Below are 27,159 nucleotides of genomic sequence, written 5' to 3'. Positions count from 1 at the left end.
CTTTGGTAGATTTGGTAATGAGTATTGATTCTTTTCCCCCCAAAGATGATTACTGCTTTTGTCTTTTGTATCATTTGTCATAAGGAGGGAAAACCACAGGGCAAATTGCAGGCAAAGGCCCTGTAAGCCTGCTGCTCAAGCTGGCCTCACAGATTGATGAGTTTGATGGTTCTCACCAGACCAGCATCTGTTTCGACAAACTTTGCTATGGGTCCTCTTTGTAAAAACTGAATGAGGTTTTTCCTTCTGTCTTGTTCTACGTCCCGAGATCTTTGCTCTATGACCAGTGAGAATATTCTCTCTGGTGTCTGCCATCCGGAAGGTCCATTTACTGTGGTGCATCTCATGGTCAGTCAGATAGACTGGAGTTCTGAAACAGGAAGCCACGAGCAGCATTCTCTTTGTCCGGCCGTGTCAGCTCTCCGCACACTGGTCAGAAGGGGTTCCAGTCTGCAAAAGGGCCTTTATCATTTCAATTTTTGTTGCTTCATTAGTGCTGGAAAAACCCCATTGCAATAGTGCCTGCCTGGTGTCACACAGCAAGCCTATGACTGGAGCATCCCACATTCTTGTGGGAACCCAGAGACACCATTTTCACTTCACTGTTCTTATCACCTGGAGCAACAAAGGGCTTTTACTTTGCTAGACTAAGTCTGGGAGTGAATTTTTTAGATCTTTTGAGGGCTGTGTACTCTCTTGTGAGATGCCTCTTTCATCTTTGGTTAAGGCATGCAAAGCTTATTGGTTTGAGTCACTATTGGAGATTAATATAAGACCCTACTTATCAACAGCCAGACAACAGATCCTTTAAATTGGCTGTTCTTAAAAGAAAAAAAAAAAAAATTTAGAGAGCTCTTATTTTAAAACCAAAGAGTGATAAAACAAAATATATCTATATCTATAGATACAGATATATAATGGCTAGCATTAGAGACTCCCTAAAAAGATAAAAGAACAGAAATTAGACTTTTTAAAAATTCCAATGTAAACCCCTTCTTAAAAAAAAAAATCCCATCTCCTTAGCAATTCCCCAGGTCCTCCTACAAATATCAGAAAATGGATCAGCTGGAAACCAATATTCAAGGGCTAATAGAAGCAACCATCTTTGTCTTATAAATCTCTATCAAACCAGAAATGTAAATCTAGAAGCAAGTCAAGGCCTACCTATCTTTACCAATCCCCAGACCTTGCCTGTTTCTTTCAAAATGCTTGTAGATATTGTAAAAGATCAAGTATTGGGAACAAACGTGTCCTTAAGAAAAAAATAATTAAATAGCAATTATCCTAAGACTTCTGGTAATAAACTCTGAAAGTCCTAGGAAAAAACTGACATTTTCTTTCTCTATCCCTTGAACATGTAAATCTTACCACGTCTTTGAAATGTAAACACTCCAGGAGATAACTGAGACTCACCTGAAACTAAAAGGGAAGAAAAAAAAAAAAAAGGCAAGGGGCCTTTTTAAACACAGCTAAAAGAGCTCTCTTGCCCAAACTCTAAACAGCCACCATAAGAGTGTTTGTCAAGGGCAAACACAAATCTTAAAAGTCTTCCCCATAAGTAGTAAAAGACCTCAGCCTTATGAGCAAATAAACAATTTATTCCAACTGTTATTTATAAACTAGTAAATTTTGTATTGTACCAGATTCACAGGTAAAGTTTTTTTTTTTTTCTTTTTTCAGGTAAAGATTTAAAATGAAAGCCAAGAGACCTCTGTTTGTGTCTGTATGTATGTCTATGTACACACATTATAGATATGGTCTTTTTCTACCTTCAGATGGTATTACCAAAATTAATTTGTAAAAGGGCTCAATTGAATTGCTTAAAAAACAAGTGTTTATACAAATTAAAACATAACAAAAACTAAGCCAAAGACTTTTCAAATTTATGTGATTTGGGAAAAACTTTGGTCAATAAAATCTAATTTAAGTTTGTTGGTTTAGATAATACAGACAAGTTTTTACAATTATCGACATTAAATGTAATACTTTTATTCTACCTGGTTTCACTAGAAGTCAAAAAAGTTCATGCTGTTTCTATTACAGAATGTGTCAGCAAAAAAATTAGCTTGAAATGATGACTCATTTTGCCTAATATTTCATAAAGTTTTTGTGAGTACTCTAAGTATAATTGTTGAGAACAAATAATTAAATAGATGCAAATAAGATAAAAAGTTTTTAAATGAACTTTTAAACAATAATTATGTGTTATGGTATGTGTTCTTAAATGTTATCTTCTAAAATCTTTTTGGTAATTTAAAACCTTAGAGTTTTGCTGAGTTAAATTAAATGATGAAAACTCACTGAATACCTGGATGATTTCCAAATAAGATAAAATACTGAGGCATTAATTTCTAAACAAATCTAAGTTTACTTACTTTTAACCTCTTATTTCACAGGAACTAAAGATGTTTGGGTTTATTAGTAAACACGTCTTGCACCACATTTAAAATTTTATGCTATGAGGACATATAGGTTTCTAAAAATTATAAAATGTATTCCAAAAGTTAATGCAGGTGTAACAGGCAGTTCACAATTGCTTACTTCTTAGGTGTCACTAAAAATTAAGGTTTCTAATTAACATAATATGTGATTAAGGCTACTAGAACTAATAAGGGAAACAATTCTGTGTGCATGAAAAGTAAAATGTATTTTTGGGTAAGGTATGAAACATGAGGGACTTCCCTGGTGGTCCAGTGGTTAAGAATCCGCCTTCCAATGCAGGGGACTCGAGTTCGATCCCTGGTTGGGCAACTAAGATCCCACATGCCGTGGGGCAACTATGCCCGCGCTCCGCAACTACTGAGCATGCAGGCCACAACTAGAGAGTCCGCATGCCGCAACAAGGAGCCCGCACACCACAGTGGAGGATCCCACATGTCACAACGAAGATCCCACGTGCCCCAACTAAGACCCAATGCAGCCAAAACTAAAATAAATAAATAAATATTTTTTAAAAAGGTATGAAACGTGAGTTGCATTTTGTTGATGGAAAAGAAAGTCATTTTGTCCTAAAGTAAAAAGGTTTCCAGAATAAAAAAGGAAAACATAGGGCAAAAGCTGAATGGAAATAAAAAGCTTTTGAAGGTTTATGGAATGTAATTTTATATGTGATCAAGCTGGATAAGATTGAATGAATTTGTTATAAGGGTTTTAACTTTACTATCAATAGTGTACTTATGTAAAGCTGAATCTACTAAAAAGACAAATTTTGACGAGCTCTGTTCCTGATAACAGATTTTAAAACGTGTTCTTTACCTTTAAAATAATCAGCCTAGAAAGCAAAGACTCTGTCTTACCAAAATAACCTCCTTTGTTTCATGTTGCTTTTATCAGGTGTTTGATTTTAAAAAACGCTGAGTCTTTTCTATTAAAAAAATAAAACGCTAAGTTTTACTTACAACTCTTCAGCTTTCTGTATTTGCCTGTGAAGTCTTTAATTTTCACCATGGTTAAATGGATAACTAAGTATTGTTTCACAGTCACTTATGGTCCTTATTCAACCAAGTGTTTTAAAACCTTTTGATATTTTTGACAAACTTCCCCAAAACGAAAGTTCCAAATGAAATCTTATTGACCTGGAAATAACTTTGGAATTTTCCAGAGGGTCTCTGGAACACCTCAAAAGATTTATTTTCTCTCCTTATGAAAGGGAGATATTAAACTAATTAGGCTAATTTGGTATGTTAAATTAGCATTGTCAAATAAGTGATGATAAACCTTATTAGGTTGCATTGTATGGGGAAACGTTATTAATATGTGTTCTAGAAATTATATGAAATTCATAAAATTCTGGTAAGTGCTAGTATAAGTTTAGTACTTGTAATTCTAGTTCTTATCATAAATATATGTCACAGAAATTACCAAATTTCCTTGTCAACTGCATTGGAATGAAGCCTCACCAAGATCTTTAACCATGGCCATTTTAAAGTCTTTTTATCATTTACCAACAGTTACTGTTTTGCTCAGATGCTTTAACAAAAGCTTCCTGCAAATGTATTTCATCTTTAGAGAAATTCATGGAAAGGAATCTAACAAGTACTCTAGAATACAAGTTTCTTATAACTTTCAAATTATACCACGGAACTAAGAATTTACAGAACCTTAATGGAGAAACTGATGGCTTCATACGACTTGTAACAAAAGATCAAGCAGAACGAGAATTAATTACATGGGGCCGAATGAACTGCTGAGGGTGATTATAATTTTTAATGACTTTTTATTTAAAATACTGCTGGTTCGTTAGTTTTTGTTTTCCAGATATTAGGAAACCTTTCCTCTTAAGCTAACTATGATTTAGAGCAATTTTTAAAATGATACTTTGAAAGCAGAAATGAAATATTTCTCTTTTTCTCCCTACTTGATCCTTCCAGAGTTTGAAACCCTTAGTGAGTATTCTTATTTTCTTAGTAATAGAGTTATTTGCATAAGTTCAATAAGAATCTACTCTCCTTATAACAGGACACAATTGGAAACATTGATTATATTACCAAAACTTTGACTGGAATGTCATATTTGAGAGAGACATACATAGACTCAGATATGACCAGACAGCTTTAAGGAATCAATAAAGCTCCTTGGGAAAAAAAAAACAAAAAAACCCAAAACACAAAACTGGACTGGTAACTTGCTTACAGGATTCCCAGCAACCTTACTGCTGAGTAACAAAGCTTACTTCCTGGCAGGTCCAGGAACCTCAGTATATTTTGAGAACCTCGAAAAGAGAGGAATTCACCCACATCTATAGGTATTATGCAGGCAAAGTCTGACGGCAAATTTGACTTTGCTTCTTAGCTTTGAGACGCTACTAAAAACTCAGTCTGGAGATTCCTTATAAAAAAATTCCAACAGAGCAGATTTAAAAGAGTCTATATGATAAATCACTATCCTTGCTGTACTTGTGTAAATAACCAGGCCAAGTTTACTGAATCTATTTTTTTGTAAGCAAATTAGTCTTAATTTGGCACTCTCTGGTAAAAATAAGGATGGTTTCAGAGAGAAAAATTATGTTTCAATAATACCCTTCTGACTATTAGATTCCTACCGTTTTCCACGCTGATCCCTGCCCTGGGAGGCCACCCCATCTTGTCCTCGTTAATGGCTTTTGTACTGTCTGGCATCTTGTAAGGTCTGGCTCAAGAGGAGACCCAGCAAGAGATCAGAAGGACGAAGCAGGGAGGGAGGTGTATTTATTTACCTAACTCAATAGTTTGTGTTTAGAGAACATCAAAATCACACAGAAGAGGGCTTGTTAACACCCAGATTGTTGTGCCCCAATCCTAGCATTTCTGATTCAGTAGACTGTGATGGGGCCTGAGAATCTGCATTTCTAACAGGTTCCCAGGAGATGCTGATGCTGCTGTTCAGAGCTGCACTTTGACAACCACTGCCAAGCTCCCTCCCCGCAAGGTAACCTCTGAACACTTCTAATGTCTTTCCACTAAAAGTGACTCTTCCTCTCAAAGTAACTCACACTACAGGACCGTGATGGTTAATTTTATGTGTCAACTTGGATAGGCCTTAGTACCCAGATATTTGGTCAAACATTATATGAGATGTTGCTGTGAAGGTGTATTTTAGATGAGATTAACAGCTGAAGCAGTGGACTTTGTGTAAAGCAGGTTACCCTCCATATTGTGGGTGGGCCTCATCCAATCAGTTCAAGGCTTTATTAGAAAAACACTAACCTCCCCAGAAGAAGGAGGTCTTCTGCCAGCAGAGTGCCTTTGGACTTGAACCACAACTTTTCCCTAGATCTCCAACCTGCCAACCCACCCTGCAGATTTTGGACTTGGTAAGCCTCCACAATAGTGTGAGTCAATTCCTTAAAATAAATCTCTCCATAGATAGACAGATAGATAGATAGACAGGTAGATAGGTAGATAGATATGTGCGCAGCTGTGTGTGCGTGCGCACGTGCACACACACACACACACACACACACACACACACACACATCCTGTTAGCTCTTGTTCTCTGGAGAACTCTAATACAAGGACCTAGTCCCCTCTAGGTTCTAGGAACTGTTCCCTACACGGGAACATGTTTCCTACACGTTTCCTCAGACAGGCTGAAAACAGACTGCTTACAGTCTCTGCTATCTGCACTGTCTCTTGTGGTATCCCTATTTCCACACTTCTGTAAACAGTCCCTATGTAATAAACCCTTCTTGAATTATCCTATTTCAAATGTGTCATCTATTTCCTGTTGGGATACAAACAGGTATAACGCAGCCTAAAATCAACGGGTGGAAAAGTCAACTTGCCTTCTTTCCTTCTAAGTCAGACGCTCCTGTCATGCCCCCTCTCGTGATTAATAGCTTCCTCCCAGGCACCCAGACCTGTAAGCTCAGTATCACTTTCTGACTTCTTGGAATTGTTGGTTCAACTTTCTCTACAATTCTGGTCCTTTTGTGTTTTTGCATCTGCTAAGTCTAACACAGCATGTACCAGGCATCTTCCAAGTGTCCCCAATTACGTGCTAAAAAATGAATAAATGAAAATCCTATGAAACCTTAGAGATCACATATGCCTTTCACATACACTGCTTCCAGGCTCCAAATCTCAACTTCCTCCTGGAACACTTTGCTCCAGTAAGCAAAGATTCTCCGTTAACATGCTGGGTGTTGGTTCTTCCTCCACAATAATATTTGTATCCATCACAAGTCCATTCCCATTTCCACAACTCCGCTTCACGATTCTATTATTTGTGACCTAGATAATTGTACTAAACTTTTAAATTGTTTCCTTGCCTCCAGTCTCCCTTTCCACTTTACATCTTAAGTCTCTGATCACGGCTTTCTCCAGTGTGATGGCATCCTATCAGCCAACTAACATGACCAAACTTCTTAGTTCTTACATGAGAGATTCTTCACAAGCTGGTCCCACGCTAATTCTCATATCAATTTTACCACTTCTTTAAGTTAACTTTCTACTCCAGGTGCTGTTTATCTGTACCTTGAACACATTCTGAATATCTCCAGCTCTGTGTCATACTGTCCCTTTTGCTTGAAACCATTTGTTACTCATTTTCGTATGTATCTGCTAAAACCTAGCTCCTATCCTGTTCCTGCCACTGTGCCAACCTACACTGATCTTTCATTTCCTCAAACACTTTCAGTTGCTATTGCCCACACCTCACATTTGGAATCTACCAATTTCATATGACCCAGCAATACCACTCCTGGCCATATATCCAGAGAAACCCATTCTTCAAAAAGATACATGCACCCCAATGTTCACTGCAGCACTATTCACAATAGCCAGGACATGGAAGCAACCTGTGTCCATCGACAGAGGAATGGATAAAGAAGATGTAAAAATGTAGGTCCATAAATACAGTGGAATGCTACTCAGCCATTAAAAAAGAATGAAATAATGCCATTTGCAGCAACAGGGATGGACCTAGAGATGATCACACTAAGTGAAGTCAGTCGGACACAGAAAGACAGATATCATATGATGTCACTTATATGTGGAATCGGAAAAAAAAATGATACAAATGAACTTAGTTACAAAACAGAAACAGACTCACAGAATTTGAGAACAAACTTATGGTTACCAAAGGGGAAAGTAGAGGGGAGGGAAAAATAAGGAGTTTGGGATTAACGTAAACACACTACTATATATAAAATAGGTAATCAACAAGGACTTACTGTAGAGCACAGGGAACTCTACTCAATACTCTGTAATAACCTATATGGGAAACGAGTCTGAAAAAGAAGAGATATATGTATATGTATAACTGAACCACTTTGCTGTACACCTGAAACCAATACAACATTGTAAATCAATTATACTCCAATATAAAATAAAAATTTTAAAAAAAGAAAGTATATATGTCTCATCTCTCAAATTAGTCTGTAGGTAACAAATGGGCCCACCAAATGGTGCTCTCTACTTTCTTGTACCCACCAAACCTCAAGCACAGTCACTGTCATAGTGCAGTAATGGCACTCAACACATCCTTCTTCGATGCGTTTACTCATTGCTGGTGAAAAGGTATGCCTCTAAAGAAACTATACTATGCTCCTACTTTGAGGCAATCATAATACGTAGAGGAAAGGGGTCCTATCTGCCCAGGTTTTACAGAAAGGGGAAAAAGATTCTATATGTAGCTAATTTTATTGTTTTGAAAAGAGCAACTCCACTGTATGCTTTGATTCTTGGTTTTCACACTTCTGTTGTTTAAAGAAGTTTTTCAAGATGTGCTCCCAGAGAATATAACTCAAAAGATGTAAATGTGGCCCAGGAATTTCCATATTAATGAGCACTTTTAGCTGTTCGAAATGCTGGTGGTTTTGTATTTGACCCTCACTTTGACAAACACTAGGATAATGTACAAAAGAAAAAAAAAAGCACAGAAGAGAAACAAAGATTTCATGCTATTGATTGAGCAGTTGTAAAACCACTATTAAATAGATCCTATTAATAGAAACACTTGTTTAATTAATTTTTTCATTAAAAAAATCCATGTAATACAGTGAATGAAGGTATTTGCCAACTGAAAAAAATGATCCTCCATTTGCCTTATAAATCCCCCCATATAACTGAAGGTATTCTAGCTAATTCTTTACCTCATGAATCACTGAGGGGTACTAATATGGTTGCTATATGACATAAAACACTTGATGCAATTCAGCTAAAGGGTGGATGTGCTCCTAAATGAAAGAGGCTATGGGTAGCCAGAGAGAGGAGTATTGATCCATATATATATATAAAGCTAGGCAAAATTCAGACAATTATCCTTTAAAAAATTTAGAATATTCCATCTCTCCTTTCAGTGTGCTTTCAGTTAGGGAGGCTTTCACTGGAACCTATTTGAGGCAAGTGCTGAGTACATTTGCTACCATTGTGTTCTTTGATCTCAGTATACTGGATGCAGCTGTAGAAACAGGTAATGTGGGCAAGTACGAAGAAAACACACTGCTGCCTGCAGATAATATTTTTCTGGGCTGTGAAGGGAAATCCAAGATCAGTACCAATTTTGCTCCATTTAATTTTAAGAACATGAATAGAAACACACACTTCAATCTTCAGAATGGAAGTTTCACCTTTTGAACTCACTTTGAATTATGAGTTAAGAAAATTCATGGTGCTGTATTCATTCATTTGCTCGTTCAAAAAATACCACTGAGACTTTGTGCCAGACACATAAATAAGGGGCCACCTATTCTAAGAGTAGCATCCAGGTGTCCGATTCACGCCTCTGAAGAACTGAGCTTCTCTAGTCTCTGTTTCCACAACAACCCCTATTACCTCATTTCTAGATTAACTCTACCACTTGCTCATCTCTATGCCTTCAGTATTGGGGATCTCGATCCATCTTATATTCAATCAACAAAACAATCAAATATAATTTAGATCATTAGCTATTGGTTTAATAACACAAGGTACCTCAATGATTATCAATCATTCAATTAATCCATCATCAGCTAAAGTTACTGCGAACCTACTGCTGTTCTAGGCACTTATTTAGGGATGGAGGGGAGAGGGAATACTGAACAAATACAACATTGGCCTTTAGCTCTTAAAGGCTGTGGGGATAATGCCCTCCAAAGATGTCCATGCCCTAATCCCTGGAATCTGTAAATTTATCAGAAGGGATTTTGCAGATGCAATTAAGGTTACAGACTTTAAAATAGGGAGATTATCCTGGATTATAAGGATGAGGCTAACCTAATCCCATGAGCCTCTAACAGAGAATTTCTCTGGTTCGAAGCAGAGACGTGAGGCAGGAGGAGAGGTCGGAGAGTTTCCAACTGAAAGAAGGGTTCAATGCACTATTTCTAGCTCTGAGACATAGGGGTCCGTGTGCTAGGACTGGAAGGAGGCCTCTAGGAGTTAAGGGTAGCCCCCAGTTGAGACAAAATGAGGCCCTCAGTCCTACAACCACAAGGAACCCTATCCTGCCAACAACCCGAATGAACTTGGAAGTAGAGTCTTCCCAGAACCTCCCAATCAGATCCCAGCTGACCAACTCCTTGATCTGGACCTTGTGAGATCAGGAGCAGAGAGACCAGTCAAGGCAACTCAGACTTCTGACCTATGGAACCTACAGGAATATACCTATTACTATAATCTGCTAAATTTACATAACTTTTTATGGCAACAACAAAAAACTAATATAAAGAACCTATGAATGATCTATATGCAGGGCAGTACCATTCTGTAAAGCAACACATTCCATAATTAAGTAGAGTCTGGTGAGATGCAGTCTGGTGAGAACCACTGGAACAGTTCTGTAAGTTCTGGAAGGATTTGGAGGAGAAAGAAGTCAGTGCGACTTGTAGAAGTCATGGAAGGTTTTGTGCAGGAAATAGAGCTTGAATTGGTTGAATAAAGAAAAGTGCTAGATAAAGAAGAAGGGGGCATTTCAAAAAAGTGAAACCACACGGCAGGGGCAGGAGCAAGCAAGTCGGGATGACTGAAAAGAACAGCTCAACTGGAAGGGCAAACATCGGTCAGGATGGATCGTAAGGCTCATGAATTAAACAGTGGTTTAACTATTCATAGGGGTCACCCTAGGCCAGAGTTGGGATGGGAAGCAAAGGAAAGAGAAACTGTGCTGGCACGTGATGGGGGTAACTGAGCCCCATTCCCCATCCTTTCTTCAGTCAGAGCATTTCCATGTTAATAGGTTTTACAGCAACCATACTCCAACAAAAATTAATTTAAAAAGAAATAGGTTTCACATATTGCATTTCTGGGTAGGACTGCATTTGAAAAAAGATTCCATGGCTGTGTTAGTTTGCCAGGGCTGCAGTAACAGAGGACCACAAAATGGGTGATGCAGCACAACAGAAATTTATTCTCTCACAGTTCTGGAGGGCAGAGTCTGAAATCGAGGTGTCAACAGGGCCATGATCCTTCTCCAGGTGCTAGGGAAGGACCTGTCCTAGGCCTCTCTTCTAGCTTCTGGTAGTTCTCTAGCTTGTAGTGGTGTTAAGTCCAATCTTCACATGACGTTCTCCCTATACGTGCACGTCTATGTCCAAATCTCCCTTTTTTATAGAGACTCCAGTCATTGAACTTGGGGTTCACCCTACTGCTTTAGGATCTTATCTTAACGAATTACATATTCAATGACTCTATTTTCTTTCTTTTTATTTATTTATTTAATTTATTTAGTTTTGGCTGTGTTGGGTCTTTGTTGCTGCGCGTGGGCTTTCTCTAGTTGTGGCGAATGGGGGCTACTCTTCGTTGCGGTGCGCGGGCTTCTCATTGCTGTGGCTTCTCTTGTTGCGGAGCATGGGCTCTAGGTGCGCGGGCTTCAGCAGTTGTGGCACGTGGGCTCAGTAGTTGTGGCTCGTGGGCTCTAGAGTGCAGGCTCAGTAATTGTGGCGCACGGGCTTAGTTGCTCCGCAGCATGTGGGATCTTCCTGGACCAGGGCTCAAACCCGTGTCCCCTGCACTGGCAGGTGGATTCCCAACCACTGCACCACCAGGGAAGCCCCTCAATGACTCTGTTTTCAAATAAAGTCATGTTCTAACCTGGGGGTTGGGTTTAGAACTTCAAAATATGAATTTTGGAGGGAGGGGGCACAGTTCAACCCGTTACAATGGCTAAAATAAGGTTTGAGAGCTATATGTATCAAATAACAACTCTGACCAGCACTGAAATTCCTCCAACCAATAACTTACTTTCCAATGTGTCCAGATTGGACCGTTTAGGCATGCAATTTACTCATCCTTCCTCCTACTTACTACCTCCTTGCTCGCTTAAAACCTTCTATATACAGTTCCAAGGCTGAGTCCCAGAGTTTTCTCCTCAGGAAAAATCCATCTGATAATCTATTTCTAGGAAGGCTATTGTTTTACATATTATATTAGTAATAAACTCTCTTATGCTTGTGGATAAACTGCTTAGTAACCACTGCATTGACATCCTCTGTGAGACTGGAGTCTACGGCTCAGCATGAACCCTATATGTGCTCACTGAAAACTGGTCTACCTAAAAATATATGCAAACACTACACATCTAAAAACAGTGACTTCACAGCTAAATGTAGACTTTGTCCCATAGAAATACACTTCTGGCCCATTTGTAATGCAAGCATATGGGTCCTTCAGCGTGCCAACCACTTTGGCAAATACTACCTAGTATCCGAGTGCACACATGTACACATTGCATTTGCAACACTACTGTTGACGCTCTTAGGCTCAGCCACCTAGCGCTCCGACGTCAGCATTACATGTCAGCACACTACCGAGCAAAGCACAGTGGTCTCTGGCAACTAGCATATTTTTCAGGTGAAAATATAAAGACAGAATCCCATTATAAGATTAAGTCTTAGAAGCTCTCAAGTGAGATTCAAGTTTAGAAATGTAATTGCACCCCCAAAGCTCAGGCTTTCTGGAAAAGATTTACTTTTTTTTTCATGCCAGCAGGAAACTAGGGAGCCCCAGAACTATGCACAAAGGCATCTTCTTCTACAAGCACCAAGGACCTACAGCTAGGGTGAAAAGTACAAATCCGTCTTAATTTCCTGGAAAACCCTTGAAATGTAGGTTCAGATTCAAGGGGTTTCACACGATTCCCCCCCACCCCCGGCCCCCAAGGCATGATTTGGATGAGATTTGCACTGGCTCCTTCTTGTACTTACTTTGTGCCCTCTTGCAGAGTTCATATACAGAACCTATAACTAGGCGTCCACCACTTTTGAAAGCATATGTTTTTCACAACCATACCACTAACCTCAGAAAAGTTGCCCTACATAAATAGACAAGAGGCCAAGAAGAAACATTTTTTTAAAGTTTTAGATAATTTCTATCACAGCCAAGGAGTAGGGTTAGCAGAGACTTTATTTTTTGTAAGAAGTCATCTAATTACTGCATTTAAAATTCACATAAAGCACTGTGCTAAAGATTAAAGATCTGCGTGGAAAAATATTTTGAATTAAAAAAGGACTGCACCCACATTTATAAGAGTTATAGCATTTTAAGTTGAAAAGGGATGGCTCTATGGAAAGTAGAAGTATAAATACAATACTTCAGGGCTTCCCTGGTGGTGCAGTGGTTGAGAGTCCGCCTGCCGATGCAGGGGACACGGGTTCGTGCCCCGGTCCGGGAAAATCCTGTGTGCCGTGGAGTGGCTGGGCCCGTGAGCCATGGCCACTGAGCCTGCGCGTCCGAAGCCTGTGCTCTGCAACGGGAGGGGCCCCAACAGTGAGAGGCCCGCGTACCGCAAAAAAAAAAAAACAAAAAAAAAAACAATACTTCACGCCACAGCATCATATTTATTTTTGGAAAAAGGAGTACAATGTTTATTTATTCCTGTAAATATAGTGTTACTGTGAGAGGAAAAAAACCAAAGTGATCTACAGAAGACTTAAATTCTTTCCTGAACACCCTCAGGACTGTGACTTATTACTCTAATCAACCTCCACACTGGATGCCCCAGTTTTACTCTTAAGGAAATGATGAGGTTCCAGGGCAGGCCACCCCAGAATGTGCTGCTTTCTTCAAGCTGAAGAAAATCAAGGCCCAAGAGACCCAAGAAGAGATTTTACTTCTCCCTTAACTGCCTAAAGGAATTTAGATAGGGGGCCTGTACCAGGAAGAGAGCTATTACCAGAGATAACTTCTTACATCAGAAAGATTTTGCACGACATGGAAAATATTTGTTTACCAAACATTTCCTTTTCCCATCTTCCTGGAATCCTCTTTCCTCCCCTTTGAAGTCTCAGACCCCTAACCCCTTCTGCTTAGCTCAGGGTGGCACAGAAACCTCAATGCCTGACATTTAAGCGTTTCATGTCTTTGTGGGACTCTCATACATATGAAATTAACTTTCTTTTTCTCATGTTAATCTGTCTTATGTCAATTTAATTGTTAGACCAGCCAAAGAACCTAGAAGGAAAGAAGGGGAACGTTTTCTTCCCCGACAGAAACGTTCACTTGGGACTTCCCTGGTGGCGCAGTGGTTAAGAATCTGCCTGCCAACGCAGGGGGCACGGGTTCGTGCCCTGGTCTGGGAAGATCCCACATGTTGCGGAGCAACTAAGCCCGTGCGCCATGACTACTGAGCCTGTGCTCTAGAGCCCACGAGCCACAGCTACTGAAGCCCGCGCCCCTAGAGCCCGTGCTCCGCAACAAGAGAAGCCACTGCAGTGAGAAGCCCACACGCCGGCCGCAATGAAGAGTAGCCCCCGCTCACCCCAACTAGAGAAAGCCCGCGTGCAGCAACGAAGACCCAAAGCAGCCAAAAGTAAATAAATAAATACATTTATTAAAAAAAAAAAAAAAAAAAAGGAAACATTGACTTGACTTCCTTGATGCAATACTTTTTTTTTTTTTAGTTTAGGAAATATTCAAGTCTTTATGCCTTCACAAATATATAGTCTTTTAAGAAGACAGGCTAGGAAATTGAGAGCTTTCAAAGCCACTTGTGACTCCTCTTAAATTACTTTCTGCAGTTAAAATAACTGTGTTTGTAATCCTAGTGTTTTTCAAGAGCAGGGTCCCCCAAACAGTCATATGTTACTGTTCGCCACATAAGGAAGTGAATTATTGTGAAGGATCAGCGACATAAAGATGGCACTAGAGGACCAGGGTGGTGTTTTCAGTTCCATAAAAGGAAAGTATAGAAGAGGACTGCCCAAGGAAACGCAGGTATTATGCTACATCTCAATGGAGGCAAAAAATGTCCTACCTTTATATGCTTGAAAAAGACGATGAAATTTCAAGACATGTAAAAGCAAGAAAGAAAACGCCTCCAACGCTTTGAAAACCTCAGGGGGAATTAAAGGGCTATCACTCCAGATGACCACATCCTAGCGTGCTGGCTGCCCTGCTTCTGCCCGTGTGATTGGTCCTAAAGGCCGCATATACGCTGCTGTTTTCGGATCGTAGTTGTTTCTTGTGCTTTAACTTAATTGCCTCGATTGGTAGAGGTACAAGGGCACTGAGCTCAAGTCCTCATTTATCAGCTGCTCAGAAAAGCCTGATGTCATGGGAATCCAAGTATTCTTGGGTTCCTGAGCTGAAACAGACAAAAACAGAGGCCCATAGGAAAACGGGGACAAATATTGCACTCGCCAAAAGTTCTGACATCTTGAAAAACCTTACTATCATGTCTCCTTACCACTGGCAGTTACTGGTCAACACTCAGGCCAGCTTTATATTTTTTGCTGGAGTAAAACTTCAGAATAAAAATCATTTGGGGGCTTCCCTGGTGGCGCAGTGGTTGGGAGTCCGCCTGCCGATGCAGGGGACACGGGTTCGTGCCCCGGTCCGGGAGGATCCCACATGCCGCGGAGCGGCTGGGCCCGTGAGCCATGGCCGCTGAGCCTGCGCACCTGGAGCCTGTGCTCCGCAACGGGAGAGGCCACGGCAGTGAGAGGCCCGCGTACCACAAAAAAAAAAAAAATCATTTGGCACTGAAACTCTAGAATGCATAGCTTCTGCCCAAGGAATCTTATAATTCAGAGACGCTGAGATATTTACCCATGTATTCTTGAAAAGGTTTAGTGAGCAGTAGAGTTAAATTTTGTTGTTGTTGTTTATTTATTTAAACATTTTTCATTTCCTACTGACCTCTATTCTCATTTCAAAGGAATTTTTATTTTTATTTCTCAGTTGCCTTAACATCTTAACTTTTACTTTCTCTGTCAAGCAGTAATTGCATTAGATGAATTCCAAAATTCAAAGAATGCTGTTATTTGGAAGCAGCATTTTAAACTGGGTAAGAATCTTTTCTTGTGTATCTAGACTGAATAATTTATGTTTTTTAAGTTTAGCTTCTCAAAACCTCAGCATCTTAAATATGGGCATATCTCAACTGAACAAAGCAAGCATCAAGTGAATACCTACCTTAAGCACAGCAATGCCTAAGAAAACAGACAAGTAACAGAAGTTAGGCATGGCAAACAATGAGAGAACAACTCCAAGCCCTCAGGCAAGAACTCAATCTCTAATGGTTCACTGTGTACAGAGCCATGCTATGGGAATGCAAAGCATGGAGAAGCTCCCCATGGAGGCAGGTAAAACTTTTTTTCATGATGGATAAATTAATCCCTTTCAACAATCTATGGTGGCCCATCCACAGAAACAGCTATGGTGCCAAATGCTGTAAAAAGTTCGTCAGCCAAACTGCTGCTTTGTTTCCATTATCAAAGACAGTGGGCCCTCCACCCCTGCGGGTTCTATTCAACCAAGTGAGGTTCTTGTACTATGTTTATGATCCTCTGTGGTTGAACTCGTGGATCCTGAGGGCTGACTCTGGGACTTGAGCATCCACGGATTTTGGTACCATAGCGGGTCCCAGAACCAAGCCCCTGCAAATACTGAGGGATGACAGCATAGCTCACGTCCACAGGAGGAGGGAGGCCAGTAGAAGGTAAAAATCTGGGCTCTGGCTCAAAAGCTGAGTTTGAATCCAGGTTCTGCCTGCATCTAGCCGTGCGACTTGGTGAGGTTGTTTAATCCTGGGTATCTATTTGCCTCCTTTTCCTTGTCTCTGCTGAAGATTCAATAAAATAATACCAGGGCACTAAGCAAATCTAATTTATGATTATGTATTCCTGTTGTTATACCTTAAAACACAAGTGTATAAACGCAGAGTGGAGGTTTTGCTAATTGTTTGGTATGACTCTGCTCCGCGACTTGTTTATTACCATCCCCACTGCACATCAAGTACCCATTCCTGGAAGTTCTCCCATGTGGCTTACAGACTTCCAGCCTATTTAAACAACCACACTCAGGTCTGGCTTGCCCAAATTCCTAACCCCCTGCCCTCCAGTCTCCTTGGAATCCCTTCTTTCCATGAATCTGCCCAAATCAAAACTTATAGCATGTGGGTTAGTACGTCAGGGTAGCCCTAAAAACTGGAAATAACCTGTGTTAGAAGACAACTGTGGGAAAAACATCTTAACGTGAAGCAATGAGCTGTGTTTGGATGCCTAAAGCTACTCCTGCTCTGAGGTTTATTAGCCCATCTGTATGAACATGCCCCGATGTGTGGTGTTAAGAGGTTTGAAAAGAGACTGGATAATACTAAGTGTTGACAAAGTCATAGAGCCCTGGTTGTCCAAGGAGGAGGTTTTGCCTTGCTCCCCTCCTTCGACTGATATCTGGATTTGTCTGGAGACATTTTTGGTTGGGGGAATGATGCTATTGGCATCTAGTAGGTAGAAACAGGAATACTGCTAAACATCCTACAGTCCACAGGCAGCCCCCACTCAGCCCCAACAGAGAATTATTGGCCCCAAACGTCAAGAGCACTGAGAGTGATAAACTCTGATGCAGAGTAGATGTAACTCTCCTACACTGCTGGCGGGACTGCAAACTGCACCCCTGCTTGGAAAACAAGTCAGCATTCTATGGTAATGTTCAAGGTGCTCATAGCCTGTGACCCAGAGATTCTACTAGGGTGTGCCTTCAAGAAACTCTTGAAAGAGTCACGTCCACTGTTGTTTGTAGAAGCTGCCCAAATTTCTGTTAGTAGTAGAATGGATACCTTGTGGTACATCCATGTGAAGGAGAAATGCCACCTGCCATATCAGTAAACAAAGGATGTTGCAGTCATCAAGCCATCACATTACAGCCACCCGATGGTGAGTCCTGAGGGAACTCAGGATGGAAACAGGATGCCCGCCATCTAGCGGTCAGTCACTGCAGCCACCCCCAGTGATATGCCCTGGGGAGACTCAGGATGAGAAAACCCAGGATACCAGCCCCAGAGAGCTGAGGTGCCCATCAAAGGAATGATTTCAGTGAGCCCACACTCTTGCCTCTTTCCATACATTGAAAAGCGCTAACTTCATTAACTTGAGATAAGTTAATTAAGTTAATTTTCTTTAATTAACAGGAATCTTTTGATTACTTTGCTGCAAAAACTGCTATATATCCTGGCTTCCCTCCTTGCCTCTTCAGAGCAGTCCGACAGAGTGATCTGAAAGTCCTGTCTCCCAGGCTTGAAGACCTCAGTGTCTACTGAATAAAACATAACTCTCAACTTTTAGGTTGTGCATTTTTTTTAGTCGACATCCATGCAACATTAAACTACCTAGCCGTGAAAATGAATGGACTACAGCTACATGCCTTGGGAGAGAAAGAGAGAGAAGCGAACTGACTTTCTCAGCAGAAGGGAACTACAGAAAAAAGAGCTGGGGAGAGAGAATGGACAGAAGGTCCAGGGCAGACAACAGAGACATTGGCTTCTGGTGGGTCTAAAGCCCTGGTTTGTGAAACAAAGATGCCTCTCTGGTGTCACCAAGATCCAGGGGTCATGCCTTTATGATCACCTGCCATCCCTGGCACCGAATGCCACTCTCCCCAGTCACCTTCTAATGCTTAATTAGCTCCTTAGGTACCTTGGTGCCCAAAGAGGCAGAGCCCTGGTAGGAATCCTAAGCCTTTTGTTCTTATGAAGGCGAGATCGTCCACTACAAAAATGACTAAACTGGGCTCTGATTTAGTCATTCTCTTTTCAGTTTAGTTTATGTAAAAAGTTATATTATTTCTTTGTTAATTCCATTAGCACTCATCAGGCAACAGATGTTCAAATGCCTACTCTATGCTGGATGCTGTGTTTGGTGCTACATAAACTGTGGGGATGAAAGAGACGTGGTCTCTGCTCCCCACAGATGCCAGACTAACTGAGGATCATGCTCTGGCAGTAGCAAGTGGGGCACCATGGTGGAAGGAATGGGGTGGGAGGCATCAGGGGAGGTCTGTCTGAGGAGGCGGCATTTACAGACCTTCTACGGAAGGATGGAAAAGAGCCAGCTTTGCAAAGAACAGGGAGAGGAACATTCCAGAGAGAAGGAACTCTGAAGTTTGGGAAGATAAGAAAACATTAAAACTGTTATTTTACTGCAAGGTAACTTCATGGAAGTCATTTTACCTGGTTCATACTTTACCGAGACGTAATCGTAATTTACATTCAATTTAGTGTCTCGTGTAACATTGTGTCATGAATAATTTTTTCATGTTGCCACACAGCCTTCTTAAAATTTAAATGGCTGCATGATACATCACAGGTTGGCTATGCCATCTTTTACCTGAACGCTGTCTTGGTTTCTAAGTCATTTACATTACTTATAATTTGTTTCCCTTCTGAAGAGGGCTGAAATATAGGGTTTTTGTTTTTACATCATTTTTCCCTATGTCTTTTGTATTATTGCCCTAGGCTACTTTCCCCTATCTTAAATTTAAACACAGATACACATACTAGGATAATGATGAATGTTTCGTTCCTGATTCGTCTTAATCACTTTTATATTTCAAGTCCTCAAGTTTAGAGAATAGCTCACATTATCCAAGCTATGTCTATCGTTTGAGTATAGCTTTGAATTCTCTTTAAAATTCATCACATACATGAACTGAACTGCAGCTAACAGAAGGACTTTAAAACCTGAAATCTGGTTTCAGGAGGCTGACATTTCTCCAGCTTATGATTTAAAATATATTTTCCCTTTATGTAGTCTCTGGCAGTCAACCTTACATACTGCCCCTCTGAGATGGTTTACAATCAGCAGGCCACATGATATATAACAAGATTACCTGGAATTGTCTCTGAATTAAGGACCACTAACCTGAATCGTGAGCAAATTCAAAATTTCAGTTCAAATGCTTTCCTGTGGCTCCAACCCCTTTGGGGTCTTGAGGTTAACAGGTTGTGGTCTGTAGAGAAATCTCCCCCCCCAAACACTGGTCTCATTACAGAAATCCACTTACATAAAAGCAATAGAGTTGGCATGTGATAAAATTTAAGTCCTCCTGTGGTGATACAAATCTCAAGTGGCAATACTCAGTATTGGGATGACAGGTGATAACCTGAAAAAAACTATCACCTGGCCTGCTTGGCCCAAAGATCTGAATGTCACTGAGAGGTGGAAGGCAGCACAAGGATTGAGCTATCATTGAGAGATCTAAGATAAATCATTGGAATGCCTCGTATCTGTGCCATCATTAGGAACAATCCCAGTGTGGATAATTTCTGAACGGCATGGTGAATGACGCAACCATAATCAGAGCTTATATTTGCAGAGTTCTTCAGAGTTCATAAATCATATTCATATATTTGACCCTCCCACCCTGAAGGGTTTGTAGGACAGAAAGCCCTGTTATTCTATAGATGAGAAAATGATTCCTTTGCTGTTAAGAGATCTGCCTGAAGTAGTATATAGTGAAGTAAAGCAATGAACTCTGATACCCTGATTCCAAATCAACAGTTCTGCACCATATGATACCCAGGATCAAAGCACACTGAACAGGAATTCATTTCTAGTTCAAGCTTTGGCATGAACTAGCCATTTTACCTTGGGCAACTCAAGTAACATTGGGCCTTAGTGTCTTTACTTGTAATAGGATAACATTTGATCACATGACCTCTAAAGGTTGAAAATTCAATTTTCTATGAAAGAATTTTCTTTTTATTTACATGAGAAAAGTGTCTCCCCAATACACATTCTTGCTCTCTACCTGCTCACCAGTTACACCCCTGCCCATGACAAGTTTATATAAATATGATCTGATTCAATGTCAGCTTCAATGTCATAAGAGTAAGAAGAATAGTAATAACAGTATAAATAGCTAATTTTCATCGTGTGCTTGCTCTGTGCAAGGCACTATTTTAAGTATTTTATATGACAAGTCATTTCATCCTCATCATGGCCCTAGAACTAGGTAACATTACTATTTCCACTCTACGATTAGGAAACTCAGACCTCGAAGAGGTAAAGTGATGTTTTCAAGGTCGCAAAGCTGGAGTCAAGATTCAAAGTCAGACAACATGGTTCCAGAGCCCATGCACTCAACAACCACTCTGTAAAGCCACAGTCCTTGACTTAATATTTTGTCAAACTAGTCTTCAAGAGTGAACTTCAACTGATATAAATTTCTTGACCACAGATCTTGCTTGAATCTACCTTTTCTAGAAAATACCATATTCCCATGGTATATGGAATCCCCAGCAAGAGTCCCCAACAAGGTTTACCCTAATGGGTTGATTCCTATACATTCTTGACAGAGATGTCTGTACCATTTGGGGGGACTCTTCCATTATAGGGACTTCCCAAACCAAAGGGGTTGTTTGGGCAATGGCTCAATGGAGGAGATCCACGGCAGTGTGCAGCCCTCAGACCGGGTCCTCCCCCTTGCCTGGTTCCCTTCCTCTGCTTCCCCTGCTGGACCTTCTGGAGAACTCACTTCCTCCTTTGAGTCAGTCGAGAATCACCGAGTTCAGTTTGCCCTAACTTCATTCTCTCCTAGGAGGGACTTTGAGACTCGACCCTACGACCCCAAAACAGCTTCCTCTTCTTTCACTCCAGGAAGAAAAAAACCAAGATGCTGATACAATATACATATTTTTATTATCTATGTTTAATATTCACTAAGAGAATTTTTCTTGCACTTTTGTAAGGTCACACTTACTCTTTATGTGAATGGTGCAACTTTCTTTCATAGCAAGGAGACCAAGACTACTCCTCAAAGAGTAGACTGGTTCCTCAATGTGTGGTCCAAGAGTTTACCCAGCCCCTGTACTTCTTTTTTGCACCATGGACAGTACCCCCATCTTCTAAACACAGCCCCTCTCTAAAGCTGCCCCTCTCTCCCAGCAACCCTGACATTAAGGGGCCACATTAGTCAATCTCTCCATTCTTTCTCAATATCCTTGTTACGTTGTAGAATCCAGCCCTGGACCCAGCATCCTAGCATAAGGGTAACTACGTAAGAAAACTATACCAGCCCTTGACATTAGCAATAGATGCATACAATAAACGTCATAAAGGTGGGACAAAAAAGACTTCTGAACAATTCTCAGCCATCTTGTCCAACTACCCTGACCTTGAAATGCCAAAGTTCACTGCAATAAAGAGCGACAGATCAAATGCTCTGGCTGCTGTTCCGTTTCTAGAATCCCACCACCACCCTGATCTTGAAACCTCCAACGAGATGTGTGACAGTAAATCTCACTCACACTAATCAAGATGGAAATCTTTTCATTCCCAATTAGGTCCAATTGTGCAGATAAAGCGGCGCATCTGTTTGCCTTTCAAGAAGCTCTCCCAGGGGGCTGGGGAGCTTTACTGACATAACAACTACATGGTTTGTCATCTATCTCTTCCTCTCAAAGAGCGATTCTGCCATCTTTTATCAGCGGTTATACACAGCTTCCGTTTTGTGACAGTATTAACCCAGGACTGCTGCTGTAAGTGTCCAGCCTCTGCTTGCCACTTGCAAGGACGTCTGATGAGAGTTTATCAGGACTGCTGAGCCCAGCGCTTTTATGTTAAATTGGTTCCCACTTACAGCTGTTAGCGTGTGGGTGGGAAGCCCACACCTGCACGTACATCCGGCCAGCTCCCCACGAGTGCTACCTAGAGCAGTGGATATCGTCTGTTTCCAGTTAGAAAACAGGACGGCTTTTGTGCAGTTCAAAAACGAATGCTGGGCTTCCCTGGTGGCGCAGTGGTTAAGGATCCGCCTGCCAATGCAGGGGACATGGGTTCGAGCCCTGATCCAGGAAGATCCCACATGCCGCGGGGGAACTAAGCCCGTGCGCCACAACTACTGAGCCTGCGCTCTAGAGCCTGCAAGCCACAACTACTGAAGCCCACGTGCCCCTAGAGCCCGTGCTCTGCAACGAGAAGCCACCACAATGAGAAGCCCGCGCACCGCAACAAAGAGTAGCCCCCGCTCACTGCAACCAGAGACAGCCCGCACACAGCAACGAAGACCCAACGCAGCCAAAAATAAAATAAATTTTAAAATATACATATATTTATAAAAACAGAAACAAAAAACAAGAACAAATGCTATGAAATAGACCTGGCAGAGCTCAGAGGTAACAGCAAATATCTAACGTTGCTGCAAGAGGAAGAAATTAAGGGGTTACCAGGCATAAGGCATCACTGTGCATCTTAGGTTTGTTTGCAAAGCAATAAACAAGCCCATCGATGCAAAAAAATGCACTATATTCCCAACGTACAGTAGAAAGAAACTGCAATAACCAGACACTGACTTTTAGAACGTGTTTCCCCTTGGATGACTTCTTTTTAAATAATTTTAGTCAGGGCGTATGACAGTCTAAATAAATCTTAGCGGTTCATGCAAAAGCAATTCTCTTCAAAATGGCTGGAAAGACAGGCATGTCAAAGGCGAAAATACTGGGGGAAATGCATATTTCATTGCCTCTGGGGACTTCTTGTAAAAATGGAAAGCATATAGTTGGGAACTTGGGCTTTGAGGTCAGAGAGAGTTCAAAAACCAGCTTTGCAACTTCCTAGCTGTGGGACTTGGGCAAGCTATTTAACTTCTGTGAGCTAGTAGAGAGCAGTATTAATAATAATAGTAGTCACCTCCATGGATTGTTGTAAAGAGCTTGTATAGAGCCTGTGCAGAAAAAATGTCCCACAAATATTAGTCCTTGTCACCATTATCCAGTGTATACTGTGGTTGCTCTCACTGTGGGTTCTCAAATAACTCTGCAATGCTTATAACAAGGGATTCTGCTCAGTGGTAGCAACCCTACTGTCATGACTTTGTTATTCAACTCTATTCATATTGTTGTAATAGGTGGGGAAAACAGAGAAGGAATAGCTAATGTCTGACTCTACTGAGAAACCCCATCCACGTCCTGGCAATGATGGGAACGTGCACAGCCTGTTTTACAGAGGCTGTTGACAAGACTCCATCAGGGCCACGGAGCCACGGATGAATCACCTGCAGCCACTTGTATTCTTCTTTTCTAAACTTCCTTTCTGTATTGTCTTTTTTGAGGTCTCACTTTATATATGTTTTCTTGAGGGCCCTGAGCCACTTCTCAACATAGGAATAACCTCTCTCCGGTTCTCTTCAAACCATAACCATCCGAATAGCACTGCCATGTTCGTTCCACCGCTACTCACAACATCCAAGATACGGAAACGACTTAAATGTCCACCTACGGATAAAGAGATACAGAAAATGTGGTGTTCACACACAATGGAATAGTATTTAGCCTTAAAAAAATGAAGTAACTACAATATGGGATGAACCTTGAGGACATTACGACTAAGTGAAATGCCAGTCACAGAAAGACAAATAATGCATGATTCCACTTATATGAGGCAGCTAGCATAGTCAACTTCATAGAATCAACAAACAGCATGGTGGCTGCCAGGGGCTATGGGGGGGGGGGGGGGGGGAAGGTGGTCGGAATAGGGATTTGCTAATCAACCGGCAAAACATTTCAGTTAAACAAGACAAATAAGTTCCAGAGATCTGCTGCACAACACTGTCTATAGTCAACAGCTGTGGACTGTCATTTAAAATTTCATTAAGAAGGCAGATCTCATGTTAAGTATTCTTAGCAAAATTAAATTAAAAATGAAACTATGCAACCATCTCCTGCTTTAGTCACTCAGATGACAAGCTTCCTAAGTCTAATAAAATAATCTAGTATACACAGTTAAATGGCTCCTGATACATTATTACCATGCTGGAAATATTTACAATTCTAACACTCTCTGAAGTACAATGTAATAATCCAAATACATTAATTTTTCACACTGGAATTTTAGACTCTGGAGCCGGTAGGTAGAGAGAAGTTTCTGGCAGGATGCTTTTGAAGGCCTACCTCAAACTGTGAGACAAAGGCTACAACCTATTTTTCATACTGTGACATCAATCCCACAAAAGAAGAGAGAGTTGTTTTCATGGAATGATAAGGAAAAGTAAGCTATTATATGCTTAATTAGAGATCCAATCCTTTTAATCCAATAGAGCTGTGATTCCTTAACTGAGTAGAAATGTAGGCTTTGGAGAAAAAGAGTGCAGCTTTTTGATTTTTGTTGTTATCTTTCTTAGTTTATTTTTGCTATTATTGTTTTAATATAAAAACACATTAAAGACATATCTCCTCACTCCAGGGCTGAAAGTATCCTCATGACATCAGCCTCTGGTGCTGGTCTCTGAGCCTGTATTCCTCCCACTCCAAAGGCTAGATCTGGTGCCACGGTGCTCAGAGCTTGCTGAGATCCAGAACTTGCTGAGAAAAGAACTCAACATGGATTTTAAATGAATGTGGCTCCCTCTTCTGGTGGAAAGCCTGAATCAATACTAAAATCTGAGAAGCCTACATCTCTCTCAGCTTCAGAAGTATCTGTCAACACAATAGCCCCAACAAGTGAATCAGACAACGTCAGCGCCTCCATAGTTCTTGTACTGTTTTCTGATACTAATGCTAATATGGCGAAGAGAGCCATAACTGAAATATAGTAACAAGGAAGGGAAAAAAGACCTGTTTTGAATAGAGAAAAATGAGACACTAACAAAGGAATTCTCCAAGGGCTGTTTAAAGAAGACATTTGGGGTTAAAATAAATCTTTTTCTTCAAATAATAAGAAATAGTAAGAAACAGTCTTTTGATCCTAGGGGCTCTTAAAGAGGAGCCATACCTATAAAGGTGTAAATGGATGTAGAGATTGAGAGAAGAACTAAATACTGCTTTGAAAAACTATCATTAACAGAACTCTTCTGGGACCAAGTCCATATGTCAATATGCCTATCTGACATCTTGATTTCTTCATGAGGTCAAACCTACAGCATTAAAAACACCTTCCATCACATACTTACAGGGAAGTTTTATGAAGGGAGGCTTTGGGAAAGAGCATTTTGTTCATCAGAAATTAAGACTCGAGCCCCAGTTATATAATTCTTTATCATTAAGCCAAAAATGTAGGCAACCATAGCATGCTGTCCATTACCTATGCTTATGTGAATTTCAACAGCAACACAAAATTATGTAACGGTGATGCGCAAACATGATGCTTCCAAAAGAAATCCTAATTGGCTGAGCACGACAGAAGCCAAGGAATGGTTAAACACAAATCAAAACAAAACCAAAACCATTACACTCCAAACAGAAGAGCCTGCTTAGATCCCCGCCTTCTGTCTTTGAACACTTTATTGATTGCTAAATTATATTCACTCCTGAATGAGCCCAGTGTTTCTGGATCACAAATCCTGCCACTTGCTAGAGGCTATAGCCCAGATTTATCTTATCTTTATGAAAGCGTTTCAGTGCTGGGAGCAAAGCACTGTGCTTCCATGCAGAAAGTTCAAGTTAGGAGAGCAGAGGGCTCCCTCCTCCTGCGAGAGGTGACCAGTGAAGACCCGGGTGCTATTGTGTTTGGCCTCTGAGGATGGCTCGCCCGACTCTCAATGAAGATTAGGTAAACTCCGTATTTTGGGAAATGACAGGAGGTCGGGCATGGGATATTGCCAAAGACAACTTGGGTAGGTGTCCTATTTTCCCGTTCTTTCCTGTTATGAAAAAAAAAAAAAAAGGGCACGTTGCAACTCTGGGGGGAGCTGGAAGAAAGGGAATGGATATGGAAATATCAAGCATCATTCATAACCACATATGATAGATGTACTAGAAATATGGAAACTAGGAAAGGGGATAAAAAGAATGGAGAGATGATAGGAAAATATGCACTACATTTTTTTTTTTCAGTGATAAAAATGGATGTAACTCACATTGGTATAACACCATTAACTAAAGAGCATATTTGAGTGTCATCAATTATTTTTTTAAATTATATCCTTCCTCTGTTCCAGGATCCCACCCGGGACCCCATGTTGTATTTATTGGCATGTCTCCTTAGTCTCTTCCAGTTTATAACAGTTCTTCGGTCTTTCCTTGACTTTCATAACCTTGAGAATCATAGAGTACAAATCAGTTATTGTGCAGAATGCTCCTCTATTTGATTTTTTCTGATTTTCTTTTTCATGATTGGAATGAGGGTATGTATTTTTAGGCAAGTAAAACCACACAAAAACGTGTTCTCAGTGCCTGATATCAAGAGGTTCGTGATGCCACTGTCTTAATACTGGTGATGTTGACCTTGATCATTGGTTGAGGTCTCCCTACTGTAAAGTTGCCAACTTCCCTTTGTATTTAATATATACATACCTTGGGTGAGATACTTTGAGACTCGGCAAATTCTATTTTCCCCTCAAACTTATGTCCACTAGTTTTAGAATCCCTCTGGAAAGACTCATGGAAATTTATTCTATTCTACAGAAAAATCCAGTTCTGAGTTTATTTATATTATTTATTTTGCTGCTCGTATTTCTCCAGCTTTGGCCATTAGGAGCTCCTTCAGGCTGGATCCTGTGTTCTGCTGAGAAATGTTCATCTAGTGGAGGCATTTCTGTGCTTTTCTACTGA

At 40.7% G+C, this 27,159-nt stretch overlaps 1 protein-coding gene across 11 annotated transcripts in view; it reads right to left on the bottom strand.

Moving 5' to 3' along the window:
- The window catches only part of NCKAP5 (NCK associated protein 5), a 1,052,051-nt gene that overhangs the window by 496,049 nt on the left and 528,843 nt on the right, over positions 1 to 27,159 (bottom strand). The window contains exon 3 of one of the 11 annotated variants that reach the window (XM_029224406.1): positions 23,667 to 23,886. The exons of the other annotated variants lie outside the window; for them this stretch is intronic. The gene's annotated coding sequence lies outside the window, so the exon portion shown is untranslated. The remainder of the gene's footprint in view (positions 1 to 23,666; positions 23,887 to 27,159) is intronic. 11 annotated transcript variants of the gene reach the window in all.

Source organism: Monodon monoceros, unplaced genomic scaffold (assembly GCF_005190385.1).
Source record: "Monodon monoceros isolate NGI ecotype Baffin Bay Population unplaced genomic scaffold, NGI_Narwhal_1 Super_Scaffold_16, whole genome shotgun sequence".
Lineage (NCBI taxonomy): Eukaryota > Metazoa > Chordata > Mammalia > Artiodactyla > Monodontidae > Monodon > Monodon monoceros.
Note: the sequence above shows the minus strand (reverse complement) of the source record. Positions and strands in the feature narration are given on the sequence as shown.